We start from the raw sequence: 12,016 nt of genomic DNA on the forward strand, positions 1-12,016 counted from the left end.
CTGAAGAATATAATAGAATTAATAAAAATTGCTAATAATAAAGGGGTTCTTTTTTAATAAAATTGTGAATTTGCAGAAATGTTTGTTTATGCTTTAATTTCCGCAAATTTGGAGATATCGATCTATTTCTAATTTTATTATATTTTTCAGTCTTTTTTCTACCCCTATTTCATATATAATTCGTTAAGATTTGGTTGATTAGTTCTAGAGTTATAGAAAATTCGGTAAATTTGCTCTAACTTCCGCAAATATTGAGATATCGGGCTTCTTTATAGTTTTTAAGTGTGCAAGTAGAACTCTTTGCTCACAAAGCTTCCTCTATGAGGAAGCCAAAAAAATAAATACTAATAATTATACATTAAATAAAATAAAAGCTTCCTCATATAATATACATTAAATTTATACATTAAATAAAATAAGCTTCCTGTAATAATGAGGAAGCAATGTGCAAGTTTGTAATTTGCACCCTTTACTTTCTTAATATTAATAATTACAGTATACAAATTACATGGAGTTATTAAGAAGCCACATCAAGTTGAAAACCCAAAAAACCGATTAACAAATAGTCGAAATGTATGCGTGATCAAACTATAAATTTAATTAGATAGTTGTTAACAATTAAAACTTTAAAAATAATTATTTGTTTATTGACGAGAAAAATCGTGTTAGAAGGCTGTGAAGCGAACGGCCTTAATCATTGCGTGTCAAAAAATTTTCCGAAGTCAACCTATGTAATAGTCAAGTAGTAAAAATCTATATATTAAGTAAAAATTGAATTCTTTAAAAGTGTGACATAAAAAAGTGGTAATTCTCAACAAAAAGTAGACTTACTGTCTTATAAACTCGAATTAGCATCAGCTAAATTCTCAAATTAACGATTGAAGGTCCTATGCTTCAGTTCCAAAAAGCAACTGAACGAGCATGGACTCAGAAATTTGTCAGTAAAGGTTGGAATTGTGGTGATAAATAAAGCTAGAGAAAGTAAGTTATTAATTTAATAATTATCCCTGGTGTGTGTGTAAAAATTTGACTGAAAATATAATGAAATTCTACTATCAACTGCCCTCTTTTCATCATTATTCCATAGATATCATTATAAAAATTTCAGTTTTTAATTAATTTCAGTTAAATTCAATAACTTTCATGATATCTAATATTTTAACAAATTTGTCATTATTTTTCAACAATATAATTTAATTTTTCTTATATTTTACAATATTTACATTAATATTTATAAAGAAAATTATGATTTAGTTTAAAATATATTCAGTAATTTTTCAATAACTTTCATTTCATTTATCATCAATTTCATAGTATTTTCAGCAAAAAATTTTCATCTAGGTCAATTGAGACAAAATTTCAGTAAAATTCCATTATATTCAGTAAAATATTTCCATCAGGGTAATAATAATAGTAATAGGACTCTCTAAGATTTAAAATCAATTTAATATAAGAACGCCATCAAGTCCGAGCTAGGATCTAGTTGTCAAAATGCAACCTCTAAGCTGGACCCCCCACCAGCGCAAATCAAGTTCGCACTAGGTAAAAAATTTAGTGCTATTTAGGTGCTAATTAAGTGCCCTAGTCTAAATTTTGATGCTCGAACCGTTTAGCAGAAAATCGCGTAAAAAATGGGGGGTTCAGCTTGCTTCAGAAGCCATTAAACTGGATCCCCCCCCCCATATCAGAAAATGGTCCTACATAGAAAATAAGTACACTATAATTTAGTGCTAATTAAGTGCTAATTAAGTGCTCTAAAATAACGATAAAATATTGACAGATTATAACATTTATTTAAATATACCACTATACATATATTGAACACAGTACCGTCGCGGTCGACACAAACACTAAAAAAATTTGAGGCATAAATATATTTGTTACTAAAATGATCGAAAACATATGTATATTATCAAAATATTCCCAAATCTGAGTTTATTTGTAACAGTGAAACAATTACGATAATTAACTTAGACCAGCCGTTGGCGCTGAGCACTAAGTTCCGTCACCTGATCGTCTACGAATTGCTCGCATGATTATAGTATTAAAATAATTCTCAGACATTGTACTTTAAAAGAATATCACGATTTGAATTTAGTGCTAGCTGCATAGCGTTAAAATTAATTAATTTATTCGCGGCGCGCGCGGATAAATTAATTAATTTCCACGCGATGCAGCTAACACTAAATTCGGGATTATTTTGGATTATTATCATCAAAGAATTAGCTGCTTGCGTGTTTTTGGTCCCAAAATAATCCTGAGGAGTAGATATATCAATAACAGATCTACCCCGGGAGCTCCGAGGGGGGAGCGGGGCGGGGGGGGAAGGACTCGAGGGCGAGGGGTCTGCCGGGGGGGGAGACGACTTGTAGGCGAGGGGTCAGCCGGGGGGGGACTCGAGGGCGAGGGAGCGCGGGGGGGGAGGACGACTCGTTGGTGAGGGGAAGCGGGGGGGGAGAGGTCGGCGAGCGTGTCGGGACATGTTTATTAAATATTAATAAACATATCGTATTGACAAGAAGTACCGCCGAGAGGGGGGGTGTCGTCACTTTATCGGCGCGGGGTTATCAAGAGACACGGTAGTGTCTCGCGCCAAGTACACGCGGAGCGAGACCGACCGTGACTCTTTTACGCGACGCGACGAGTTGCGAGTACCCGAGATGTTGAGATCTCGATAACGAGTGAACGGATCAAGTTCTAAGTAGGCTTGATCGATAGCTTGGGGTCCAATTAGGGGGGGGTTTCTCTCATAATATTCCGCTACGTGCCCTACGAGCGGAGATATTGCGACGCAAAGTCCAAATGTGAAAATTTATTTTTAAGATACGTCTCCGTCTCCTAACGCTGCGATCTATTATGACGTCATCAGAGAAACGTCACTTTCACTTTTTCGACGCTGGCGATCGCCAGTTTCGATATCGCGCGCGTATTTCAAAATTAGGTCGATAAACTTATCGGTCAGGAGGAAGATTTCTATTTAAGTAAAAATTAGGTATATATATAACCAGATAATGCGCTTCATAGATTTCGGTGTCCAGGTGTAATAATACGTTGAATTCGATGTCCACGTGTCCCAGGTTGCCGATGACGAGGTCCACACAGTGCGCTTCGTAGTTTTCGGTGTCCAGGTGTAATAATATGTTGAATGCGATGTCTACGTGTCCCAGGTTGCCGATGACGAGGTCCACACAGTGCGCCTTAATTTTTTTTTTTTTTGGACAAGGTTTTCATGAAAGAGAAAAAATTTTTTTAAAGCTGATACCCGCGAGGGAAAAAAATTTTTCTGAACTTGGGTATTACCGGATATGGGGGGAGAATTAGATGCATTTTGTTTCGTGTGGGTTGTGGGGTTTTGGCAAGGGGTTTTCGAATGATTTATTCATGTCATGTAAAAGAGCTGGGGTTTTACAAGGAAATGCATAACAGGGGATGAACAGCGGTGGTGTGTCGCATGCGATTAGCATTTTATATCTACTTTAGAAATTACGGAGTATCCGTGCGCGCGGCGCGCGCGAAAGAAAAAAGATTTAATTTTGTATCACGAAGTGACTTCATAAGATGGAGATTATAAAGGATGATATTAATTTTGTTTTATTCTGCGTAACGCGATTATATTATATTATTGACTAAATTATTCACGGCATTGCTGAACAAATTTCGGTGACGTTTTTTCAATTAAAATGCTTTGATGGTACACTCGTGGTACATATATATAATATTTCATATAATTGACCCAAATTGATATTTATAATCTGGAATCTATATTCAATTTTATAATTTTTTCGATTTTATAATTTGTATATTTTTGTCGTGAAACACAGATTCGCGGATTATTAAATTATCGTATACTAATCATTATATCATATGTAATTTTTCCTTTCGCGTCGGCGGATATCGTTATTGTATAATTTATTCCCGATACGTTTATATTTTGTTATTTGTGTGATATAACCCTTTTTTTTTCAAACTAATCGAATTCCTCCGTTTCCTCGGCACGCACAAATTAATGCGATATCCAATTTTGCTCAGTATTAATACCGTAACATATAAAAAGTGCGCGCGATGCAAAAGCGTTGCAGCGATTAATTTATATAATTCCGTGGCAGGTTTCAATTTAATATTGCACTTGGATACTTCATTCTAAATCTATTCTCGCAACGTTTAGCGTTTAATTGCATGTGCAACTCTACCCTGAAAAAGCTGCGCTGTGTCGAAAGAGAAATGTGTCAGAAGCGCGCCACCCCTTTCGACCCCAAATTATAGAAGTAGTAAACTTCAGATTACTCTCAAGTGATTGTTTGCATGAGGTGCGCAAAATACCGGCAAAACTACCTTTAAATATGAAATGCATGTATATCTAAATTTAAAAGAAAAAACTTGACTTGCGTATAAAAATAAATTTTTTAAAACCATGTATAGTTGATGTATCGTATACTCACATAAATATGTGAGTATACGATATATTTAAATTCTTGTCATATCACCGGAGTTATTTTGCGACGAGGTAACTTTATGAGACACATTCCTTTAAGTTTGATTATACAAGACTTTGTTTTTATCGATTATTCTAAATACCAATCGGAAATTGATTGTCAATATTAATATAATATTATTGCTTATGTTAAAAACAGTTATATAACTGATGCTCTATGCGATTAAAGTAATTATCACAAAATTGCCTCGATTTGCGGCCAGTATATTTGAGATACTGGTACCAAACATTTTCCGTTCCACGGAATCAATCTCTCGAAAACGAAAACAACTGATAATGGGGTGCAGCAGTCCGTATTTCAGTTTCTCTACACAGTTTTGGGAGCGAGAGTAAACGAAAGCAAGTCGTTCCCCTTTCTTAGAATAAACTCAACAAAACAATCTCATTCGGCTGAATAATTAAACGCGAATTATCGCTCGTCAGTTGTATTAAATAAAACTACACGTGATGTAGCTAGGGTTTTTTGGGGTCTCGGTAAAACAGCTATACGTTCCCCCCAATTAATTTTTTGGGGGAACCTTTTGATTGAGGACCGTATTGACATTGGGCTGCAGGTTTTAATACAAAAAATAAAATTTTAAGGTTTTTAATTTTTTTAAAAATTTAAAAAAAAAAAAAATTAAAGTTGAAAGATGTAAAAAAATAAAAAATTTAGTCAAAATGTCAAAAACGAAAAATTTAGGAAGAAGAAATTTTTCTATTTTTATCTACTTAGAAAAAGAAAAAAATGACTTTTCTCTTCCCTTTTTACGTCGCATTAAATATTTTCACAGACGTTAGATTGACTGAAAGTTTTATATCAAGAGACAGGGTGTGTCTCGCGCCAAGTACACGGGGGGGCGAGCCCGACCGTGACTCTTTTTAACGGACGCGAGGGGGGTTTTGCGAGCCCCAGATGTGAGATCTCGATAACGAGTGAAGGATAAATTTTCAAAGTAGGTTTGATCGTAGCTTGGGGCCCAAATTGGGGGGGGGTTTTCTCTAAAAATATTCCGCACGGCCAGGGGCGGGATTTTGCGACGCAAAGCCAATGTGAAAATTTTTTTTTAAGATCTTCTACTAACCCCGCGTCTGATATATGACGTCATAATCAAAAAACTTTATTTTCACTTTTCGACGGGCGGCGCGGGTTCGCTGTTTCGATATCGGCGGTTTTTCGAAATTGGGTCGATGGGCATCGGGCGAAGGGATTCTATTAGGAAAATTTAGGTAATAATAAATAATTTATTGATTTTAACGGAAAAGAAGTTCTTTTACGCTGGCAAAAATGCCGTAGGGATTTTAAGTCGATTCTTATGAATTTAAAGTTTGAAGCGAGTCTAGGTATCCCGGTTGCGATGACAGGTCCAGATAGGGCTTCTATTTTTTGGTGCCCGGGTTAATCGTACTTTGAATTCGAGTGGTGTCCCAGGTTGCCAATGACGAGGTCCACAATGCGCTTCGTAGTTTTGGTGTCCAGGTGTAAAATATTTTGAATGCGGTTGGGTTTTTCCAGGTTGCCATGTATGTTAATAGTGAGTTCCGTTTTTTTGGGGTTTCTACGTGTTTTATACCTTGAATTCGTTTTTAGGTGTCCCAGGTTGCTGATAGGTTCCGATATCGCGCCCCCGTAGTTTCGGTGTCTAGGGTAATAATCCCTTCGAATTCAGTTCACGTCCCAGGTTGGCCGATGACGAGATCCAGATATGCGCTTCATAGTTTTGGTGTCCAGGTGTAAATCGTACGTTGAATTCGATTTTAGGTGTCCCAGGTTGCCGAGAAAAGGGGTCTACATGTGCGTTTCGTAGTTTTCGGGCCGGTGTAAAAATACGTTAAATTTGCGATTTTGGGTTTTCCGGTTTCCCGTGATAAAATTTTAGAAGTGAGTTCCGTGTTTGGGTGTCTACGTGTATTTTCCCTTGAATTCTATTTTAGGTGTCCCAGGTTGTGAGAGAGTCCAATATCGCGTCCTATTTTTGGGTGTTAGGTGTAAAATCTTCGAATTCGATTTTTACGGCCCCGGGTTGCCGTGACAGATCCAGTGTGCGCTTCTATTTTTCGGGGCCCCCAGGTGAAATCGTACTTTGAATTCGATGTAAGGTGCCCCAGGTTCCCGATGACAAGGTCTCATAGTGCGTTCGATTTTCGGTGTCCAGGTGTAATAATACTTTAAATGCGATGTCTAGGTTTTCCAGGTTGCGATGAAAATTTAATAGTGGGGTTTCCGATTTTTTAGGTGTTACGTGTTTTTAACCTTGAATTCTATTTTTAGGGGCCCCGGGTTTGCTGATGACGAGGCCAATATGGCTCCGTAGTTTTCGGTGTCTGGGTGTAAAAATATTTCGAATTCGAGTTACGGCCAGGTTGCCGATGCGAATCCAGATATGCGTTTCATATTTTTGGGGGGGTCCAGGGTAATGTCGTTTAAATTCGTGTCTGGGCCCCCGGGTTTCCGATGACAAGGTCTAATTAGTGCGCTTTTTAGTTTTCGGTGCCCAGGTGTAATAATAGTAATGTGTGCCCCCCACGTGCCCGGTTGCCGATGAAGGCCCCAACAGTGCGCTTCGTAGTTTTTCGGTGCCCAGGTGTAATAAACTTTGAACGATGTCTACGTGCCCCCGGTTTGCCAGAGAGGTCCACCGTGCGCTCCGTAGTTTTTGGTGTCTCGGTTTAATATTTTGAATTCGTGCCCAAAGGTTCCAGGTTCCGAACGAGGCCCCAACAGGCGTTCGTAGTTTTCGGTGCCCGGTGTAATCGTACTTTAAATTCGATTCTAGGTGTCCCAGGTTGCCGAGACAGGCCCACATGTGCGCTCCGTAGTTTTCGGTGCTATGTTTTATCCCTTAAATTCGTGTCCCGTGTCCCTGGTTCCCGATGACGGGTCCAAACAGGCGCTTATAGTTTTCGGTGTCCGGGTGTAATAATCGTAAATTTCGAGCCCAGGGTCCCGGGTTCCCCGATGACGAGGTCCAAAGTGGCTTCGTAGTTTTCGGGCCCAGGGTAATAATATGTTGAATGCGATGTCTAGTGTCCAGGTTCCCGGACGAGGTCACATAGTGCGCTCCGTAGTTTCGGGTTACGTGTATTAAACCTTAAATTGAGTCACGTGCCCCGGGTTTGCCAAATGACGAGGGTCCACACAGTCGTTCGTATTTTTTGGTGCCCGGTGTAAAATATTTTGAAAGCGATGTCTACGTCCCAGGTTGCCGATGAGGGGGGTCACACAGTGCGCTCCATATTTTTTTGGTTGTTACGTGTATTAAATCTTAATTCGATGTCCAGTGTCTCGGGTTCCCGATGACGGGATCCAGATAATGCGTTCAAGTTTTGGTTCCAGGGGTAATAATACGTTTGAATTCTGTCTACTTTCCCCCGGTTGCCGATGAGAGGTCCACATAGGGCGCCCGTAGTTTTTGGTTCTCGTGTATTAAAATATCTTGAACGATGTCCCGAGCCCCAGGTTGCCGTGACGGGATCCAGTAATGCGTTTTCATGTTTTCGGTGTCCAGTGTAATAAACGTTAATGCGATGTTAATGCCCGGTTCCCGATGACGGGGGTCCACACAGTGCGCTCCTTTTTTTTGGGGTTACGGTATTAAATCTTAAATTTCGATTCCACGTGTTCAGGTTGCCGATGACGGGGTCAACATGGCTTCGTAGTTTTGGGTGTCCAGGTGAATCGTACTTTGAATTCGTGTCAGGGCCCCCGGGTTTCCCGAACGAGGTCCACATAGTGGCTCCGAGTTTTCGGTTTTTACGGTATAATACCTTAAATTTCGTGCCCCACGTGTCCAGGTTGCCGATGACGAGGCCCAAAACAGTGGCTTCAAGTTTTCGGTGTCCGGTGAATATCGTTGAATTCGTTGCCCAGTTCCCAGGTTTTGCCGATGCGAGTCCACAAATGCGTTCGAGTTTTCGGTTCCAGGGATAATAGTTAATGCGATTTTCACTTTCCCGGTTGCCGATGACGAGGTCCACATAGGGCCCCGTAGTTTTCGGTGTCTACGTGTATTAAACCTTGAATTCGTTTGTCCCGGGCCCCAGGTTGCCGATGACGGCCACACAGTGCGTTTCGTATTTTTTCGGTGCCAGGGTAAAATACGTTAAATCTTTTCGACGTGCCCTATTCCCGATTGACGAGGTCCACACAGTGCGCCCCAATTTTTGGTGTCTAGTGTATTAAATCTTGTTTCGTGTCCATGTCTCAGGTTGCCGATGACGGGATCCAGATAATGCGCTTCATAGTTTTTCGGTGTCCGGGTTTAAATTTAATAGTTAAATTTCGATGTCTCGTGCCCCGGGTTTCCGATGACGAGGTCCACATATGCGCTCCGTATTTTTGGTGTCTCGGTTTTAAATTCTTGAATTGATGCCCAGGGGCCCCAGGTGGAGACGGGATCCAGATAATGCGTTTCCAATTTTTTCGGTGTCCAGGGTAACGTATTTTAAAATTCGATTGTCTAGGTACCCAGGTTCCGATGGACAAGGCCACATGTGCGTCCGTAGTTTTCGGTGTCCACGTGCCCCATTCCCCGATGACGGGGGGTCCAATTCGCGCCCCTATTTTTCGGTGTTGGTGTAATAATACCCGTTTTTATGTTCACGGTCCCAGGTTGCCGAGACGAGACCCAGATAGTGCGTTTCATAGTTTTTGGTGCCCCAGGTGAAATTTTTGTCGTTAATTTCGATGTCGGTGTCCGGTTCCCGATGACGAGGTCCAATGGCGCTCCGTATTTTTTGGTTTAGGATTAATCCTTAAAATTTGATGTCGGGTGTCCCAGGTGCTGATGCCGAGGCCCACATAATGCGTTTTCAAAATTTTTTGGTGTTAGGTTTTTAATAACTTTAAATCTGAAGGGTGCGTTCAGCCGATCCCGCTAGCCTAGAACGGAGCGTTGTCTTTGTGCTCGTTTTCTCTTTTTAATCCAGTAAGTCAAAAAAAAGGGGAAACCAGCGAAACGAGCGACTGCTCCCGTTTGGCTGCAAATATCGGGAACGCCCCTGTAGGACCGTAGATATCGATTCGGGTATTAAACATGTAGACACCCAAAAAAACGAAGCGCATTTGGACCTCGTCATGGCAATTGGAAAAAGTGGCCCTCAAAAATTTAAAGGGATTAATAACCTGGACACCGAAAACTATTTTGGCCGGGTATTGGGCCCCTCATGGCAAACCGGGGCACCTAAACATTGAATTCAAGTTGATTTATAAAAAACGCTTAAAATTTTTCCCTTTGCGGCCCGAATAAAAATTATGTCATGCAAATAAAAATCGCGAATTAAAATTTTGTTGAATAATAAAATTTGGACAAAAATTATGTTTTTTGACATAATAAAATTGGATGAATTAAAATTTTGACGAAAAAAAAATTTTTGGAAAAAAATTTGGGAAGAAAAAATTTTTACAAAAAAAGTAATTTCATGCATATTATACATAAAAGCAAAGTCCGGCAAGTGTATATATAATATTTTCAACTTCAGACACATTTTTTTATAAGGTTTTAATTTTTTTGTTAAGAAGATGCGAACACTACAAAAAGGGGTTTATATCCGTACAAAATTCCCCTTTTTAAAAAAAAGGGAAAAAAACGCCAAGACCCAAACTATATAATAATGTATTATGTTTTTTACCTCGAAAAAAACCAAAAGTGGTATATTTAACCCCGAAATAACACCTTTTACATACTGTTTATACAATGCGAAAATACAAAAGGCTGATATCGTACAAAATACCTTTTTTAAAAAAAAGGTAAAAAAAGGCGCCAAAATACCGCATATGTGTATATTTTTTACCCAAAAAAAAAAAAAAAAGTGGGATATATACCTTTAAAAAAAAACTAAAATAAAAAGTGGTAGACAAAATCTTTGTATCTTTTAAAAATCTGAAAAAACTAAAAAGTGGGGATTTTACCTAAAAAAAAAACAAAGTAGTAGTATTATACCTCAAAAAAAAACCCAAGTAACAATTGGGACTAAGCTTGTATCCCCAAAAAAAATTTATACCAAAATTTCGTTACCTTATCAAAAAAGAGGGCCCCTTAAAATGATCATTTTTACAATTACAAAAAAGAAATGATTCTCTTTTTTTAAAATTACAGCGCCAATTCAGGAAATACATGAGAAAAAAAAATTTTTTCAACCCAAGGAAAAATTTTTCCCTACTTAACTAAACTTTAGTTTGTTAAATAAAAATTAGTTGAAATTTAATTAATTCTTTTTTAAAGAAACGAAAAAATTTTTTGGGGGAAAAAACAAAAATTATTAAAAAAAAAAAGTTTTTTGAAAGCAAAAAAATATTTTTGGGGGGAAAAAATTTTTTTTTCTCAGGAATTTTTTTAGAAAAAAAACGCTGCAACGTTACGGTTTTTTGGGGGGAAAATTCAGCTTTTTCCCCAAGAAAAAAAATTAAAAGGGGAAAAGGGGGAAACAGAGGGGAAAAAGACAAAAACAAAAAAAAAAATTTTAAACCCCAACAAGGGGGGTACAAGGTTTTAAATACAAAAATTTATTAGTATTTTAAAAGATTTAAGCATCGCAAAGAATTTACGAGGGGGAAAAGTAAAAAAAAAAAAAAATTTTTTTAAAATACATAAAAATTTTTTTGTCAAAAAACTTGGCGCTGTAGAGAGAGAGAGAGAGAGGAGAGAGAGAAGAGAGAAAAGAGAGGGAGAGAGAGGGGAGAGAGACCCTTTTTCAAATGAAAATTTCTTATTCTAACTTTTCTATATTTTTAAATTTTAATCGCTTTAAAAACAAACTTTTTAAAATACCAAACAATAAAAACCGCATTCACCGGCAAAAAAAAAACACACCCACACACACACACACCACACACACACACACAAACACACACCACACACACAAACACACAACACCCACACAACACAACCCCCACCACACACACACACCACACAACCCACACCACACAACACACCACACACCCCACACACACAACCCCCCCCAAAATCGCCCACACACACACGCCCCACACAAAATCCCCACACCCAATCGCTCGCCACACACACCAAGCTGCCTAATTTTTAAAGGCTAGCACGCCAAGTTTTTTTTCAAGAAAAATTTATGTATTTTAAAAAAAATTTTTTATTTTTTTTACTGTTTACCTCGTATTTTTTGCGAGCGATTAATCTTTTAAAAAATATATAAAATTTGTATTTAAATACCTTGTATTCCCCTTTTTGGGTTTAAAAAATTTTATTACAGGGTCTTTTCAAGGAAAAAAATTTTCCGCGATTAGTAAAACCCTTGTCTTTTTTATTTCAATGGAGTTAAAATATAAATGAGGGCTACGGTGGAAATTTGGGGAAAAAAAAGCAAGGGTAGAATTCCGAAAATAACGCGGCAATTGGGGTTTTCAAAGCGAAAACCCCTTTTGACAGCTTTTTGCTTGCACGCTATACAAGCAAAATATAGGCAAAAAAAAAAAAAAAGCCCAAGCAACTGAACGGGGGGAAAAAAATTTGGTAAATCGTAAAAAAACAAACGCGGTTTTATCGACAAAACGGAAAGGAGGAAAGGGGTGTAATT

This window comes from Temnothorax americanus, unplaced genomic scaffold (assembly GCF_048541705.1).
Source record: "Temnothorax americanus isolate GAGA-0224 unplaced genomic scaffold, ASM4854170v1 Scaffold180, whole genome shotgun sequence".
Taxonomy (NCBI): domain Eukaryota; kingdom Metazoa; phylum Arthropoda; class Insecta; order Hymenoptera; family Formicidae; genus Temnothorax; species Temnothorax americanus.